This window comes from Triturus cristatus, chromosome 7 (genome assembly GCF_964204655.1).
Source record: "Triturus cristatus chromosome 7, aTriCri1.1, whole genome shotgun sequence".
Taxonomy (NCBI): Eukaryota; Metazoa; Chordata; class Amphibia; order Caudata; family Salamandridae; genus Triturus; species Triturus cristatus.
This window is the reverse complement of record NC_140590.1, coordinates 1,386,516,864-1,386,535,011: the sequence shown is the minus strand read 5'-3', so window position 1 is coordinate 1,386,535,011 and position 18,148 is coordinate 1,386,516,864.

Genomic DNA, 18,148 nt, shown 5'->3' with positions numbered 1-18,148 from the left:
TAGAGTTCTAAAAACTCAGTAGTGGAGTAGAAGAGGCTAAGTCAAAAGACACTGCCAAAGTAGTAAAATGGCTAACACAGAGAATAATCAAAGTAGATGTGCCTTTTTGAAAAGATGGTGTAGAATGTGCTGCTGCTGTACTGGATTATTAATGCTATTATGGGGAGTATTAGCTTTATTAGTTACTTTTAGAGTTACAATAGACGCTTTAGGAATACATACTGAAAATGTGACTAATGTAGAGAAGAGTTCACAAAAAATAGTTCCAACTAGAATTAGTAACACTTATGTGCATAAGGATAGGTCAATTAATGATTTTTCTAGTAATGTTTTTTCAAAGTTGTTGTACGAATATGTAAAGACAATGGAAGTTAGGGATTGCTACGTATGTATGCAATTGCCTGCATCCGTTTCAGAGGGTGTTACTTATCACCATTTACCAGCTACGTATGGAATTTCTTGTAGTGTGATAAGTAGTGTTTTTTATTTGTTAGGGAAAATAGATTATGAGATGTCTAATAAAGATAATATTTTTGGGCAATTGCCTATGGATAAAAAGCTGAATCCGGCTAAAGAAGCTAGCATTTTTGGTGAGATTTTTGTTGAGAAAGAAGAATTAACTTTAGATTACATTTTTCGAAACAATTTAACTTGCAGTCTGAAAGAAGAGGAGAAAGCTTTCCTAAATATGGTAGAGGAAAGGAGAAAGAGCATGCATGAGAAGGCAGGGAAATATAAAGTGAGTGAGACAATTTGGGACATTGAAATGGGAAAGGAGTTGAGAAATGGAGCTAGTCCAACTTTGGCTTTAGATGCACCACAGAAGGGTAAACTATGCATTACCAGAAAGAGATCTCAATATGATACATATTTTGTTGGGACTAGTGAGTGTCATGATACATATTTCATTGCAACAGGATGGGGTTTTAAAGGTGGTGAAGATCCAGTTTTCCCAGGAGTGTATTATGTTTGTGGGAACAAGGCTTATTACAAGTTGCCTGACCATTGGTATGGCACATGTTATGTGGGCCTGGTTTTTCCAAAGATTTTTCATATAGATAGAATAGAAGATGTAGAACACATTAACATATTAACACGTTTTAAGAGAGAAACTTGGTCAGAGATAGTGGGTGACATTTTTGGTGCTTTAATTCCAGCAGTGGGAATTTCTTTGAATGCTTATGGGATTCGGAAACTGTCAACAGTGGTGGATCGTTTATCGACAAGTACCGCTGGAGGGTTTCTCTTGGTGAATACGGAAATGATTGCCGTACGAGCCATGTCTATGCAAAATCGACTTGCCCTTGATATTCTTTTGCCTAAAGAGGGTGGGGTTTGTGGAATGCTGAAAGTTCAACATTGTTACACTTACATTCCTGACGAAAGCAGAGACCTAAAGGTCTATATCAAAAATATTACTGATTTGCATGAAGAATTAGTACCACTTGAAGCTGAAAGTGTCTGGACTAAAATAGCTAATAAGATAGTTGCTGTTAAGAGTTTTATTACTAAAATAGGTAGTACCATTATTGGTAAAATATTGTTTCCTTTGACATGCATAATTGTTGCTTTATTGATATTAAGATTGGGGTGTTTGTGTTGTAAAAACAGGGGAGGGAAAAAGAGAATAATTAAAAGCAATGCTGAAAAGAAACAAAAGAGGTCAAGGAGAGACCCACAGGAGATAGAATTAGAAGAATTGAGGGAGAGTGTGTACTTGGAGTCAAGGAGGGATGATGTGAGAGATCTGGTGTTTAATGTTGTGTCAGAAAGACATTTTCAATTTCTCCTAAATTTGGGACTACATTTTTTCTTTTTTGGGTGTTTTTTTGTGGTGATAAGATATCACCAAAGGGGGGATTGCTGGAGCAGAGTTTTCTGTTGAAAATTTATCGAGTTTTAAGCTCCAGTTTCGTTTATATGTTATGATTTTAAAATAACTAATTTTAAAAGATTAATAAATAGTTTGTTTTGTCTGGATTAATTAATATTACTAATGAGAGAGAAACTACACGTGGGATGCATTTATGTTGCTTAATAATAGAGTGCGGTTTATTCACAAATGCTATTTGTTTTGTGTTTTGTGCGTTTAAAATAACGTGTACTAATGCTTTATTGTGTTGCAGAGGGCTAGATAAGTACATACACATAAGGGTATTAGAGGGGTTTAACACTGTACAATCATTATGATGTGGTAACGTTGTTTTTGTCTCTTTTAATTAAGATGGTCCGTTTTGGCCTAGAAAAAGATGGCTGCCTTTTACAGCCTGCACTCGAGTGATCGAATTTTGATGAGAGGGCCTTGCTGAACATGGTCGAGAGTCACCTGACCACAGCCTTTGCCTGGTTTAAAAGTTTTCCGTGAGGACAGCAGCTCTGGGCGTGAGTCCAATTGCCTTGGACAAGGATAAGGCCACAATGAACAATGACAATGCTGCGGTGGCTCTGCTAGAGATATCAAGGAAGAGCGTCTTCGGAAGAAACATTTGCAAACTCGAGTTTCCTTCTTCCGTCTTTTTATTTTTGTGATTTTTCCTGAGCAGAGATTTTCTAAAATGTATCTAAAGACTTCCTTTCCTGCTCGCTCTGCTCAGTGGCTCAACGGATATTAAACATTTATTTGTTACTTGATTTGTTAGTTTTCCTATAAAAATGTTAGACCAGAGAGGGTCCATGTTCATTGCGCTCTTTACATTCATCGCGTTCCTTGCGGTCATCGCGTTTGGACTTCATGCTGAGGACGGCAGCTCGAGAGACTTTACCGAGAGACCTGACCTGTCCCATTTAGCTAGAATAGGTAATTATGAGAATAACGATTTTGCCAATGATTGATTTTACTTTTGAACTAATTTTAGATAAATAAGCTCTTGTTTAAATTACAGTGTCAGGTGTTTATTCTTTGTACATTTATTGAGTTTTCGAATGTATTTCTTATGTTTAAAATCATGACTCAAGGCAATGACATTATGGTCGCGTTGACCTCATTGTAGATGTAGGTTGGTTTAGGTTTTCTTTCCTACATTCAGTGTGGATAGAGTAATAGCGTGAATTTAGTGACATGGGCCCTAGCGTATGATGTGTGACTGCGCGTGTGACTGTAGATTTACTCTGTCCGTGGAAGCTGGGAGAATTTATATGCGCCGATCTGCAGCAAAACGCAATTTATAAACAATTGGTAAGGAGGAAGAAATACAGAAATATTTTTAACACTGATACCTTTAATTATCCTGTCATCTGCGTATATATTCGCATTTTCTTATTTAGCCATTTAGTCGTTGAGCATATACAAGGAACATATATGTACAAATAACACCTCTAAAACAAAAACAAACTAAGGCTACTGTCCATCAGGAAATATTTCTTATTGTGGAGCCATCTTTAAATAGTATGGACTACCCAGAAGGTTCATACATTGCGTATAGGAACATCACTTTCCAAATCATTCAAAAGAGGCAATGTGAGACTGTTACATCCACAAACAGTTCAATAAATTTGTAGTCCTTCTGTTAAACAACTGTCGACGCGGTCGCGTTTCAGCCGGTCTATTTCTTATGGCTTCTTCAGGACAAAAGCAACAGCAGCATTCTACATAAAGAAAAATAATGAACTCCAATAACATATACAATACCGAAACGATTATCCTTGCCGGTCTAAATACAGGTCTCGTTCCCTGTGAAACATGCAGAAAGGTCCACCACCACAATAAGCTGTGATGGCCTAAACGATAGAGACGAAATATGGGCCCTGATACAATAATACCGGTAGAGTTGAAGATTCCATACAAGACCTGGCAGGGCTATTCGATTTAGTCAGCCAATATATGTGCAGTCATTATGTAAATAGGTAATTGTGCAAACGGTTTATAATTATATATATGTTTTATTTTAGAATGTGAGCCGCGATGTCTACAAGTTCTCTAACTCTGTTCTCTACACATATAGGGTGTAATGGTGGTGGCCAGCCGGTAGGATTTATTCCTAGTTTAATTATTTATAATTAATTGGCTCTATTTAGAGTATACTCTTTTCAATTTGAGTATGCTTGCCTTTACGAACTAGCAACTTTATGAATTAACGATTTTTCGTTTGAGTTAAGACCGCTGTTACTTTGAAGCATTGTTGCTTTTATTAAATTTCACCTTTGCACATTATTATTTCTCACTAATTATTTGCGTATTAAACATTTCCCTACACCGACTAATAGAGCTAACCCCCACTAGGATGGAAGCCTTGTATATAATCAGTGGGTTATTGATCCCACTCCACTGCAAAATGGCCGACACATTTCATGCCATAGAGGGTGGTTGTGGTAGTCCCTTGTTTTTGTCGATCGTTTTCTAATAGGGCTCCAGGTACACTCCTGTGTACTTTGATTTGAAGTAGGACAGCGTAGTTGGAGAGACGGGATTCGGACCGTAGATAAATAAGAGAAGATCAAGAAGGTAAGAGAAGCTGGCATTTGGGCGCGTGTCATTCAGATTTTGTTTAGATTTTTAACCATTGACCCCCGCAGGCTTAGTTGTGCACTTTCCTTCATTGTAGCGTGCACACCGCGGCGGAAGGAATTCTTTATAATGAACACGATGATAGCCTAATGATTACACTTCCGTGTACCTCGTGTTGAAGTAAAACAGCGTTTTTTGGAGAAACGGTACTTAGACAATAAAGGAAAAAGACAAGATTCAGAAGGTAAGATTAGTGGGTACTCAGACGCGTGTTCATTAGATTTAGTTTTGATTCTTTAATTATTTAGCCACGCTTATTTAGTTGTGCGCTTTTCTTCACCGCAGCGTGAACACCGCGGTGGATGTAAATTCCCTACAGTGGACCTGACGTTAGCTGAGGGCTAATACTTTCAAGCCAGGTATATTTGTTTGACCGTTTGGGCGATAAGGTAGTCCTTCGCTGGAATTAATTTACCTCACTGTTGAAAGTCAGGCTCATTCCAGTCTCTTTCCTTCTCCCCTGGTTGCAGTCGGCTGAAGGATAGATTTCATCCCCACTAATACCTCATTGCCTACTAGCAAGTTGATTCTTTGCAAGATGTCCGGAGTAAGGGACAATAGCTAAGGTTTGTGTTGAACCTATCCGATTGTAGAATGAGAGATCATGCTGAATAAACACATTAATATATAGATTGTTTTGGGTAGTAGATACATGGGTGTAGAATGTGTTGTCCGCTACAATGGGCCCACATACATGCCTTTGTAAGCTGAGATATTTGAATTTTCACTTTTCTGGAAACTTACATCACTTTTGATTCGGTGATTTTATTGTGGTGGTGGACCTTTCTGCATGTTTCACAGGGAACGAGACCTGTATTTAAACCGGCAAGGATAATCGTTAGCCCATTTCGGTATTGTATATGTTATTGGAGTTCATTATTTTTCTTTATGTAGAATGCTGCTGTTGCTTTTGTCCTGAAGAAGCCATAAGAAATAGACCGGCTGAAACGCGACCGCGTCGACAGTTGTTTAACAGAAGGACTACAAATTTATTGAACTGTTTGTGGATGTAACAGTCTCACATTGCCTCTTTTGAATGATTTGGAAAGTGATGTTCCTATACGCAATGTATGAACCTTCTGGGTAGTCCATACTATTTAAAGATGGCTCCACAATAAGAAATATTTCCTGATGGACAGTAGCCTTAGTTTGTTTTTGTTTTAGAGGTGTTATTTGTAAATATATGTTCCTTGTATATGCTCAACGACTAAATGGCTAAATAAGAAAATGCGAATATATACGCAGATGACAGGATAATTAAAGGTATCCGTGTTAAAAATATTTCTGTATTTCTTCCTCCTTACCAATTGTTTATAAACTGAGAGCCGAGCAGCCACACCAACCCGCCCATCGCAAAGCAGCACAGAAATATAAAATGATAATAACTCAAAGTTATTATAATTTTATGTTTCCTTTACTTTGCACTGCTTAAAAGCCGTGGGGGGACGCTTCTCTGCCATAGCGGAAGAGCAGCTTCTGAAATCAGACAAGAAGCACTTGGACATAGTGGAACCGTCAAGTCTTGAGCCAAGTGTCCTCTCAGGTCAAATAAGCAGACTGGCTGTTAAAAGGTAACGAGCCTTACAGTTAGATTCCCTATGCCTTATTTCACAGAGCCATAACCGGAGTCCAGAATATAACAAAATTTGTGATTCATGGCATTTACAGCACCTTTAATAGCCACAAAAGTCTCTACAAGCTTCGGAGGATCTCCCAAAAGTAAGAGTGTAACAAATATTTTTTCACTCTCCTGTTTTAACATGGCTCCCGAAGAAAGTGCTTAAAAAAGTAAGCATTCTTTCCTGTGCTATCCTTCCTCTGTACAAATGAAGAGGCAGACAGGGCAGGATGTTAGTGCAGAGGTGACACTGCTGACCATGGTGTCAATGGCCGTAGGGAAGAACAGCACTCAACATTGAGTTACTTCTCGTCCACCCTAGACACCCTCAGTCCACACTCCTGGGGAATTGGCAGCACACAGTACTGGAGCCTCACTATCTATACCTTTGGACTAGCCCATCCCTGCTTCACAGAGATAGTCACAGCCAGGTGCATTCTAGTACCACTATAGAAACACTCTCACGATGCCCCCAAAACACCAAGCCCTAGCAGCGCCCTGCCAAGGCCACCAGGGATGTCAATAAACAAAGCTCTGTGCTAAACTTGGGGCCTGATTTGGAGTTAGGCAGACAGGTTGCTCCATCACAAACATGACAGATATACTTCCCTCCTTATTACAAGAGAAAAAGGAACAAATGATGGACACAAAGTCACATACATCTGGGCTTCATACATCGTTCTTTTGCTCACCACGCAACCCCAGTTTGGACCCACCAATTTGCAAATCAGTCTTAACCTTGTTCCTCATGGGAACAGTCCAGCCCGAACTGCCAAGCCAGGACCTCCCTGGACCAGAAACAAGCATCCTTGGACCGGTTTTGGGGCACCACCTCTCATTAGCCAGGCTAGTTTGAATCCAGTGGCACAGTGAGCCCGGGACCCACGTCTGGGTATACCCTTCTCACTTAGGGCAACAAAATCAAAAGTAACAAATGATGGATGGAATGCTGAACAATGCAAACATCCACCCCGAGTCACACAGATCTGGGTTTAACCCATCGTTCTTTTACTCACCACGCCACCCCAGTTTGGACCCAACCATATTCAAATCAGTCTTGTTCCTCACAGTCCAGCCCAAACTGCCAAGCCAGGTCCTCCCTGGACCAGAAATAAGCATTTCTAGTCCAGGGAAGACCTGGCTTGGCAGTTCAGGCTGGACTGTTCCCACGAGGAACAGGGTCAAGACTGATTTGCATATGGCTGGGTCCAAACTGGGGTGGTGTGGTGAGCAAAAGAGCAATGGATTAAACCCAGATCTTTGTAACTGGGGGTGAATGTTTGCAGTGTTCAGCATTCTGGTCATCAATTGTTCCTTTTGCTCCTTATTATGACAGCACGGTGTCTAAGCCTTGATAAAATTAGCATTAAGGTGGTGTAATTTCAGAAATTTCACAGTATCTTGTTATGCGAAATTATGCTAGTATGGCACACCCCATAATTACATGCTGTTTGCTGTAAAAAATCTCCACTGGTGTGCCATTCGTGACAAAAATTGAATGCAAACTGGTGAGAACAATGTGAACATCAGAGTGCAAGGCTGCTGTTGTTTGCAGTGCTTTTCTTTTTACTAAGTTTTAGCACAAAATGCTTCTTTTCATCTATTTTATTTCGTGCTAAAATATAGCACCAAATGCCAGTTTCGCATTTTGCGTAATTTCCAGTAATTTTCCCAAGAATTTCACATTATGTAGTTTTTGGAAACCCTTAATTATATTCTATGGCACCTATAATACAGTGGATGGAACATCCAACATGTTTGTCAAGGAGTAACCTGTCCCCAAACTCTAAATCAGGCCCTTAGTTCCCTAAGAGATAGCAGAAGGAGCCACATGTTACTATGTAAAAATGTGCTGTAATCACAATCAGTTATTAAGATGAAGGGCCTTATTTACGAGATTTTGCCGTAGGGCAGTGCTGCAGACCTTCCTGCCCTACCACAAAAGAAAAGGACAGGAATGCACTGTATCCATCAGATATAGTGCATTCCTGGCCTTTTTCCCTGTGCTGATGCATAATGGGCTGCCATGTGCCAGCACAGGCACCTTTGCGCCACGGTGCAAGGGTGCCTGCGTTGCAAGAGTTTTTTACCTATGTCTATGTGTGCTGGAGAGGTGTACGTTTTTGGCGTTGCCTCAGCTTTACGATTCCTCGTAAAACTAGGGCAGTGTCAAACCCCATGGGTGCTGCTGGGATTGCCCACATTCACACCCATTGCACGCCCCTTAAATGCAGAAAACTGCATTAAAAAGAACGATATTTACAAGGCCGCATCAAGCTACCCAAAGAAGCTTAATACTGCCTGGTAAATATGGAGCAGACCCTTGCGCCACCGGAGCGCTGCAAAAAAGTGAAGCTCCGGCGGCGCAGACACATTGTAAATGAGGCCCAAGACCTTTAAGAAGTATATTGATGTACAAGAGACGCTGGAAGAACCAGTGAAAAGAATTTTAGCACTCCGTCTAAATAGCCTTTTCATGTTGCACTCCCCCCCCCTCCACTGGCATAACCAATAGTGATGGTTTTCATGTGATAAACAACATTTATGCATGCATCAAATGTCAGCTTTCTGTGTTCAAGTGCTTTGGCACGTTAAAGCCAGACCTATTGGTTTTGCAAATGCTTGTTTAGTGAGTTCAGGTCATAGTTTGTTCCAGAGGCTGGCGGAATTGTGTGACTTTGTGTGCTTCCGGCTTCATTCTTGCGTTTAGCCTGCATTCTAGTCTGGAAATTGGTCTCTGCGCATAAAAATAGGTTGTGTGTGGGTTTAAGAATGGCTTGGCTCTCTTATCGCATAAAGGTCTTATAACTGTTGGGTGAATTTTTGTTCATTAGTTAAACAGTTGTTTTAGCGTGGAGAGCGTTAATGGAGGTCTAAATATACAACTGGAACTGTCACGTCAAAGCCATTTCATTGCTGTAAAAACATCACGCTGCTCATGGGAGGCGTGAACCAGAAAGGGCAACGTACAAAACAAACTTCTTAAGCCAGGGCACCCCCTCCACTACCAGGCACGTCCTCTTCAATTCCCAGTGGAGAATTGCATTTCAGAAGTTAGAGAACGTTCGAGGTGATTTGAAATATTGTAAGGTGCTGTAACATAACAGGTGCATGTGTGCACATTCACTCCAAGGGGTCTTAGCACTTTTTTCACAAAACAGATGTTTATTACAAACCAATTGAAAGGGACTCATTTTATCGACTTTTGAAGAACAAAAGGCTGAGTGGGCCTATAGGAATTTAAAATTGCGACCACGTGGTCTAACGGAGATCACTGCAAGGGGAGTTATTAGACCTATGACGTTCCACTCTTAGCTATATTATTATGCGTAAAGGATTAGTCAGCAGTAGAGAGAGGGCGGCTCCTCCGCTATGGCGGAGGGGGGTCGCCCCACTGCTTTTGAGCAGTGGAAAGGAAAGGAAATATAAATTGATGATACCTGTAAGTTATTATCATTTTATGTTTCCTTTGCAGGCGGGCAGGTGGGTGGGCGGGGTTGCTCTGCTCTTGGGGCAGGGCAGGGGCGGAGTCGTTTTCCCACTCCTAAGTGCGCAGTGACTTTTTGGTTGGGGCCCTCGGACCGGCTAAACCAGTCATGCATAATTTTCCCTTCTCCATTCAGGCTGCATTACAGTCTGCATGGAGAACATGCCACCCCTATAGCATCTGGCTGAGCACTGTGTCACTGCACTCAGACCGATCACAACGCTGCTTTGCAGCGTTGTGATTGGCTTAAGGGAGGGAACCTGGCTGCCTGCTTCCTGTTCCTGAAGTCGGAAGCAGGAGAGCAGGAGCAGGGCCGGAGACGCTGGACCCAGGTAAGTTATTATTTTTTTTTGTGTGAAGCTCCCTCAATTGCGACCCCCCCCTGCTTGACACCCCCATGCTCCCCCCCCGTGCCCATCACCCCCAGCCGCGATTCATGCCGGTCGCCACTGATCTACACGCAATGAAGTACATTGAATTTTCGGGCAATTGAGACATTTGAAAAGAACGTTTAAAACTGCTTTTTCTGGTTGCCTCTACCTACACTACCTATAGCATCAGGCAACAGCGGCCAAGCCAACTTTGAAGAGATATTTTCAGGGATGATATGCAGCAGCGTCCGCTCCATTGGAGCGGAGGAGCGCCGCCTCTCCCCCAGCAAATACAACGATAATAAAACGGGTTTTAAACCTGTTATATTGTCATTTTATTTTAACCCCTTGCATGCCCTTGACGGAACCACTCCGTCATGAGCCACGGGCGCCGTGTGCTCATGACGGAGTGGTTCCGTCATGCTGCGGCCGTTGGTGGCCGCTCCGCCCACGCGGCGCTAATTCCCCGCCTCTGCGGGCGATTAGCGCAAGTGGGTGGAGTCATGACGGAACCACGCCGTCATGAGCACAGCTCGCCCGTGACTCATGACGGCATGGTTCCGTCATGAGCATAGCGGCGCCGCAAACCCCCCAAACCCCCCCCAGCGCTGCGGCGGAATTCGTGCCGCAGCGAAGGGGTTAATGCCCTGGACTCGCCCCCAGGACTCTGACGAGCCTTGGGGCGGGTCCAGGATGACTGCTGCTGTGGGATTGAGGCACTCCCTTCACTGCGCATGAGGTTTTGGCTGGCCGTCTCAGGCTGGGCAAACACCTCATGCGCAGTGAAGTTCTCTCCAGCCCCAGCTGCATTGCTAGGGCTTGAGAGAGCAGGCACAGAATCCCAGTCTGCCTGGGAGCACAAGTTGCAGATGCTCAGACCAATCCTGACGCTGCTTTCATGCAGTGTGTGGATTGGCCCCAGTGCATTCTGGGAGCCTAAGCCCAGAACCAGGAAGAGCGCAATGCGGCGGGAGATGGCAGCGGCGGCTTGAAGGTAAGTTTTATTCTTTTTTTTTATATACCCCAATCCCCCCTCCCCCCCCCCCCCACCTCCCTCTACCCTCCTCGGGCCCGGCCCACCCCGCCTCTTTGGCACCTTGAAGATATATATATTTACGAGGATGAGGAGTTCAGTATGGTAAAACTTTTTTTTTTAAATAATTTCTTCATTGGTATTTTTATTTGTCTCATACGGTATGGTATCGTTTTAGATGCACACAAAGTAAGTGAACTACATTTAACAAGTAACCTTTTACAACCTTCTTGTGCAAGATCTTACTGTACATCCACATTGCCAGAAATATAAATTAAGGCCTTGTTCATACTCGTTTATCCTCTGGAGACCTAGCAACATCCATCAGAGAGTTTAGGTGCAAATGTATGGGAGACATCACACTCATAGATAATATAAGATCGTGACAATCTCAGGCATATCATTCAACAGCAATGAGGGTTACAGTAACAGATAGACACCAGTAAGTTTTGATACATCTACTGAGCCAGTTCATGCCCATTGGTACCTTCCATTTCCTGAGCTAGAAGATAGGAGGTTAATGGTTCCCATATCTCTAGGTCTAGAGCTGGCAAGCAATAACTCAGCATATGTGAGCAGTTGATCCTTACAGAATATGAAATCATGAAGCCAATTTTGATTTTCGAGGCTCTTTCCCTTCCCCATCGACATGCAACCCTTCTTTTAGCTAAGAAGAGAGACAATGAGATATATCGTCGGTATCCCTCTTCTACATCCCCAGTGAAGCCAAGTTTTGCAATCGATGGCGTGAGGGTAAGAGTTCGATGAATCAACAGTGTAAGTGTCCTCTCCAATTACCTCCGTTAAGTCTGTATTTGTGGACAGGCCCACACATGGTCAAAGAAGTCTGCCCCTCCATAGCACACAGTGCATATTTTTAATCTTGGCAAGGGTTATATCGGTATAGTTTTGCAGGGGTGTTGTAGAGCCTATGTAGGAACTTATATTGGATAATGCACCGTCTACTGCTTGATGCTATGCACCCTGCCTGTTGACATCAGTACAAACACTGCGCATCTGGAAAGGGGGTACACAGCTCCATATCCCAACGTCCCCGAGAACCTCCATCCAGTGTCAGCCTGTCCCTCTGTGCCTCACGGTAGAGTAGGGATAGTAGGTGTTTAGGCCAATCAAAGTTCAGTATCATGTGTAATATGTCATGGGTGGGGGTCCCGGCGGGAAGTCAGGGTTGAAAGCCTTTAGCTCATGTCTCAGTCTAAGATATAAGAAAATATCCAATGGCGGTTGCTTCCCATCTGCAAAAATTACATAATCGTCTATAAATATGCCATTCCTACACAGATCACCCCAGACAGTGGTGCCAACCCTGAGCAGCAAATTACAACACTCCAATTCTGGGGTGACTGGTGACAGAGTCTGGTAGCCTAGTGGGAGGAGAGGTTAATACAGTATTGGTTTATGTGTTATTTTTGCAAGTTTGTCCAATGCTATGTGACAGTAGAGTTAGCGGGGGTAGAAGCGGGCGTGTTTGGCCCCAGGTAAGCAGTGGCTGGGATCGTCGACATGTAGCCCTGTCCTATGGCTAAGTGTGGCATGTATGGGACTGGCTTATACCAATATATTGCATAGTGCGCTTGCGCACAAAGATGATAAGGCTCCTCAAAGCCTCCCCTCTCAAATTTTAGCGGGAGAATCTCCCGCTTTATGCGGGATTGCAACCCGCCCAACCCAAGCAGATAAACTGTGTTCTAAGCATGGCAAAAAAGTGTTTTCCCAGTGAGTGTGGAATGTTAAGAAACAGATATAAAAATATCGGTAATATGACCATTTTCATAAGGGGCACGCGTCCTGCCAGCAACAATGGTAGCGATATCCATTGGGTTATACTGTCCGTTACTCTGGTCAGGGCCTTACCATTGTTAGCACGTAGGCGTTTGTGTCAATCTTGTGACACCTCAATACCTAAATATCTCAATGTTGAGTCACACCATTGTAGTGGGTAATCTGGTTGGAATCTCTCGGTCTGTCAGTTAGAGGAAAAATGTGGGATTTTGGTCAATCGATCTGAATGCCCGACTGTCCCCCAAACTTAACGAATTCTCAGAGGACCCTATTCAGTCTTTTGTGAGAATTGCGGAGGTATATTGTGATGGCATCCTTATGCAGTGATATTAACAGATGGCGTGAGGGATATCTCAATGCTTATTGGCAGTGATGTTGTCAGATATTAGCCGCTAGAGGTTCCACCGCCAGCACAATAAGCAAGGGCGACAATGGGCAGCCTTGCAGCATGCCTCGTGTGGCAGAGAAGGGAGTGGAGCACAATCCATTTATTTGCCCTTTAGCTGATGGTTTGTAATACAAGAGGGCGATCCACATAAAAAACCCAGCTGGGAAGCCTATACGGCGAAGCACAGCCTTAAGGTAGTCCCATTCCAATGTGTCTAAAGCCTTAGTGGCATCAAGAAAGACCGCCACCGCAGACAAATCCGGGTCTATAACTTGCAGTAATGTAAAATAGGGTGCGCAAATTATGCAATGTGGATCGACCAGGTATAAATCCCGATTGATTAGGTAGGACCAATGACATTATCAGGAGGCTCAATTTGTTCGCTAGTACTTTAGCCAGTATTTCTGCATCACAATTGATGCACGACAATGGTTGATATGAGTGGAGCATTATGTCAGGTTTAAGCGAGGCAATAATCATGGCCTCTTTGATAGATGCTCGTAGTTCTTCCTCTTGCCTAGCCTCATAGTAAACTTCTTTCAGCGATAGTGTAAGGATGTCTAAAACAGGCACTCACATTCCGCAGTGTCCTTGAACCCAATGTAGACTATTCTGATCTTTTTGGCCATGCCTAGTTTATCAGGGACAGTCACTGGAGTTTTATTCTTGTAAAGTCTCCCTCTAAATTTTTCAATGTGGTTTTGAGGGCCCTTAATATTCCACCACACTTTTATATACATACCCCAAACATTGTGACCCTAAAAGCCTCCAAACAATTCCTAATCTGGGAACTGTATTTTTGTTTCTAGTAAAGAAACATTGGATTTTGTTTTTCAACTCCTCACTAAAGGATGTATCCAATAGAAGCAGCGGCAAGAGGCACCAGTTCATCAAGGGTGAAGACTGCAGGGGAGAGTCCGTTTTCAGAGGACTGGGGAGTTATCCGAATAAGTATGTGCCAGATGCGTAAATTCTAGAACCCAGTATCCCATCCCTTGTGATAAGAGCCAGTAATCCAATCTGGAACAGCTAGCATGTACCCTCAAATAGCGTGTGCCTTCCCTCATCAACAGGTGCGTCCTTCGCCATACATCTAACAGCTTTCCCTCCTCAACAATGCCCCGGAAATGACGGGTGGCCCTGCTGTGGGAAGAAGAGGAGCCATGCATTCTGTCCAATTCAGTATCAAGGGCTATGTTAAAATCCCATCCCCACAGCACATATGTAGAACCGATATCTACAATCAGACCCCATAGTTTATAAAAAAAAAGGGTTGTCTACATTCGGGCCATAACAATTGGTAATAGGGAGGGAAAAGAAAGGCAGTCTGCCCCACATCAGTGTGAAACGTCCGTGGGGATCATTATAGGAACCTTGTGCAACATATGGCATGCCTTTCTGCACCTGCATTACCATACCCTGTGAATATGTGGAGTATGTAGCAAACTGTCTGTGGGATGTCCATCTTGCAGCATAAGTGCCACGCATGAGGTCCGCAATGTGTCTCTTGTAAGAGGGCAATGTGTATGTTGTGTCTTTCCAAATATACTAAGATATGTCTGCGTTTTTGTGGGTCTTTTTCCAGCCCTCTTCCATTTCATGTAATGCAGTTAATAGTAGAGTGCCTGTGTTTTTCTCTCATAGCGCTTGTTTCTGTCATCTGTAATAGGGAAGTGTGCCATCAACGAGGCTTGCTGATGTCGGTAAGGTTGTGGTAGTGTACTCGTTAAGTTTATCACCCTCCTTCAACTGTAGTCCTCTTGGCCCAATCGTGGCTTCAATTAAAATACACAGCCACAGCTCCTGTCACCAGTTGAAGGAGGGTGATAATAACCCCATCCCCATATCGAGTGAACCCCAGCTGGGGTCTGAGATGTCATGTTACATAACTAATGGATACCGTTTTGGACACGCCATATGTGTCTTTCTTTGAATTCATTTAAGGCTGCCCTTTGGTCTGTTTTAGTCCTGAGGAAGACCCGCCATGATGTATAGTGAATAACACTTGATCACAGGGTCGAAACGTCAACAACATTACGTTATGTCCTATGTCAGCTATCCTTGGACTATTTAAAGAAGATATAAGGATACACTGAACAAAACATTTTTGGGACATTTTGATTAGTTGTGGTTCCAATGTCTCATGTTTGTCTATGTGATCACTGGAAGATTTGTGGGTTTCACTATGTATATGTTATTGTGATGTATTGTTCTTTATGTTCTCTAGACAGCCGTCAAAAAGAGAAATATGAAAAAAGATAGATATACATGTTTTGACATATGAAAAATAATATATTTAAAACAAGTAAATGGTTGTGTTGTGTCAGTGGTTTTCAGAAATCATTTTTCTTTAAAGATTTGTGTTTTTTGAGTAGGAGAAGTTTCACACATGTTTGAGGGATCATTTATAGGCCCTCATAGTATTTAATGTTTAATGAAAAACATTATTTTACAATTCCCCTTGAGGAGATTTCGTTCACCTGACAGAACCATTTGTAGCTCCTTACAATACCTTAACAGCCTCCCCATCCCAAAAAGAAATTAGTAAAGTAAGAGACACTCTTGAACTTGAAGAAGCCAAAATATCACTCAAACCAGGGAAAGCCACGAGCCCAGATGACTTTCCCGACACCTTTTACCATACATGGGGATCCCTTTTATGTCAGCCCCTCAAAGTTCTTTTCATGCACTACGCAAACTCGGGAACCATACAAGGCACAGCATCAGAGGCTACCATCATAGCTATACCAAAACATGGGAAAGTTCCAACCAACCCCAAGAATCATCATCTTATTTCTGGCCCTCAGGTTGGAACCTGTCCTCCAAACTATTATACACCCTTTCCAAACCGGACTAATTAGAGGAAGATTGAGTGCAGACAATATGAGACTATTTAGCTACGGAATAGAGAAGGTAAACTCCCTCAGACACCTAGTCTGAGCAGTGCCTTATATGCAGAAAAGGCCTTTGACAAGGTTTCCTGGCCCTTCCTCCATGCAACAATCACGGCCTTCAACCATGGTACAAAATTCATTAAGATGGGTTTAGCTATACAAGGACTCTAAAGCTAAAATCCACATTAATGGGAACCTTTCAAAAACTCCACTAAGGCACAAGACAGGGGTGCCTCCTATCATCTTAATATTCCTACTCTCTTTGGAACCTCAACTCATTAGCATTAAAGAAAAAGAAGCAATCCCAGGGTTCCCCTTCTCTGCTGGCCAACAAGAAATAGTGATAGGAACATATAATCTTTTAATCTTAATGAACCAAGCAGACTTTGCAATCCCTGCCATAATTTCTACAATTAATGCATACGCTAAAGTCTCTGGCTATGACCTCAATAAAGAAAAGACAGAGACCTTCCCACTTACCATCCATTGTAACAGCTCTACTATAGAGAACACTGGTCTCAAGTGGGTACAAAAGAGAATAAAATACTTAGGAATTTGGTTTAGCCAAGATTTAAAAGAATAATTTGACCTCACCAAGTAAGTTACCTTGGCTAAGAATAGAGGCCTCATAGAGCATGGACGAATACATTAATCAACTGGTGGGGCCATCTCATCACTTATGAACTTATTTAAGAACCTGTCACTGGTCCCCTTAAATGACTTATTCTCTACAAAAATGTAAATTTACTTAACAACTTTCTTTGAAACAACAAAAAAAACTGCAAATCGTTCTCAAGTAACGGAGGCTATCCAAGTTTTTACGAGGGCTAAATCTCCTGGATTATAGAAGATAAAACTGCATACTTAGCTAGACAAGGACACCTCTGGCTTATCTCCGCCTCCAATCTTGCTTCTTTAACATGGCTCACCATAGAAAAGAGTCTCACTTTACTGCTCTCCATTACATCTATACTTACAAATAAAAAGAAAATAGTAGAACACTTCTCTCTTATCATCACTGCAACCTCTAAAGCCTTCCAGATAATCAACAGTAGATTTACAAATAAAATTAAATACTCTACTTTAGCTTCATTGTGGCACAATGACAACATTAAATGAGATGGGAACTCAATATACTCCGAGAACTGGGCTCGGAAAGGTTCCTTTACATCAAAAACCTTGGGACACGCTTGTGTCCTCTACCCTTCTCTCACATCAAACACATTTTTAACCTAGAAGACATTAACTTCAATATATTTCTGAAACTCAAGATTACCCTACCTAGGCATAAACCTCCAAAAACACCTCCTCTTCCAAACGTATTTAATAAATTAGCTATTGGAGGTCCTATCACCTCCAGACTTTATGCCCTATTAGCACCTAAATCCTCATCCCTAACAAAACTAATCCAAGAGAAAGGGATGTCCCTTCTAAATATTACCCACACACCACACCCTAAGATCGTAAACTGGCCCTCCATTTGCTCTAACCTATCAGCCAACAAAATCACCCCTGGCCTAGCACATGGCAAATTTTGGACATCCTATATGTCCCACTGGACTCCCACCAAACTATTCTCGGTCTCCAAGACACAAGGATCACTTCTGGAGCAGCGGGAAAACCCCATGTGATGTCCAACACATGCCTCTTGACTGCTCATTCGATAAGGACTTCTGGTCAGAGGTGAGTGCAACCATATCACAAACACTTTCCACCAAATGGTCGTCTGACCTCTGTTTCTTTGCCCTGGAATAATTCCCCCCGTGATAACTCACACACTGAGCAAAGAAGAACATATATTCCTGGACATTATAGTTACAATAGGTCTCCTAACCATCCTATACACATGGAAAGACCTCTCCAAATTATCCACCCATACATTGTTGGAGTTGATTCAACTCACCAGAGGCGCAGACAACTCTCTAAACACCTTTGTGTGACGATCTTCAGTAAAGGAACAAAAACTCTGGGCACAACTGAACTCATATGCCTCTGACTCCCTTCCACCATAGAGAGCCTTCATCCTCGGGCTCTCCACCAATCATCCACA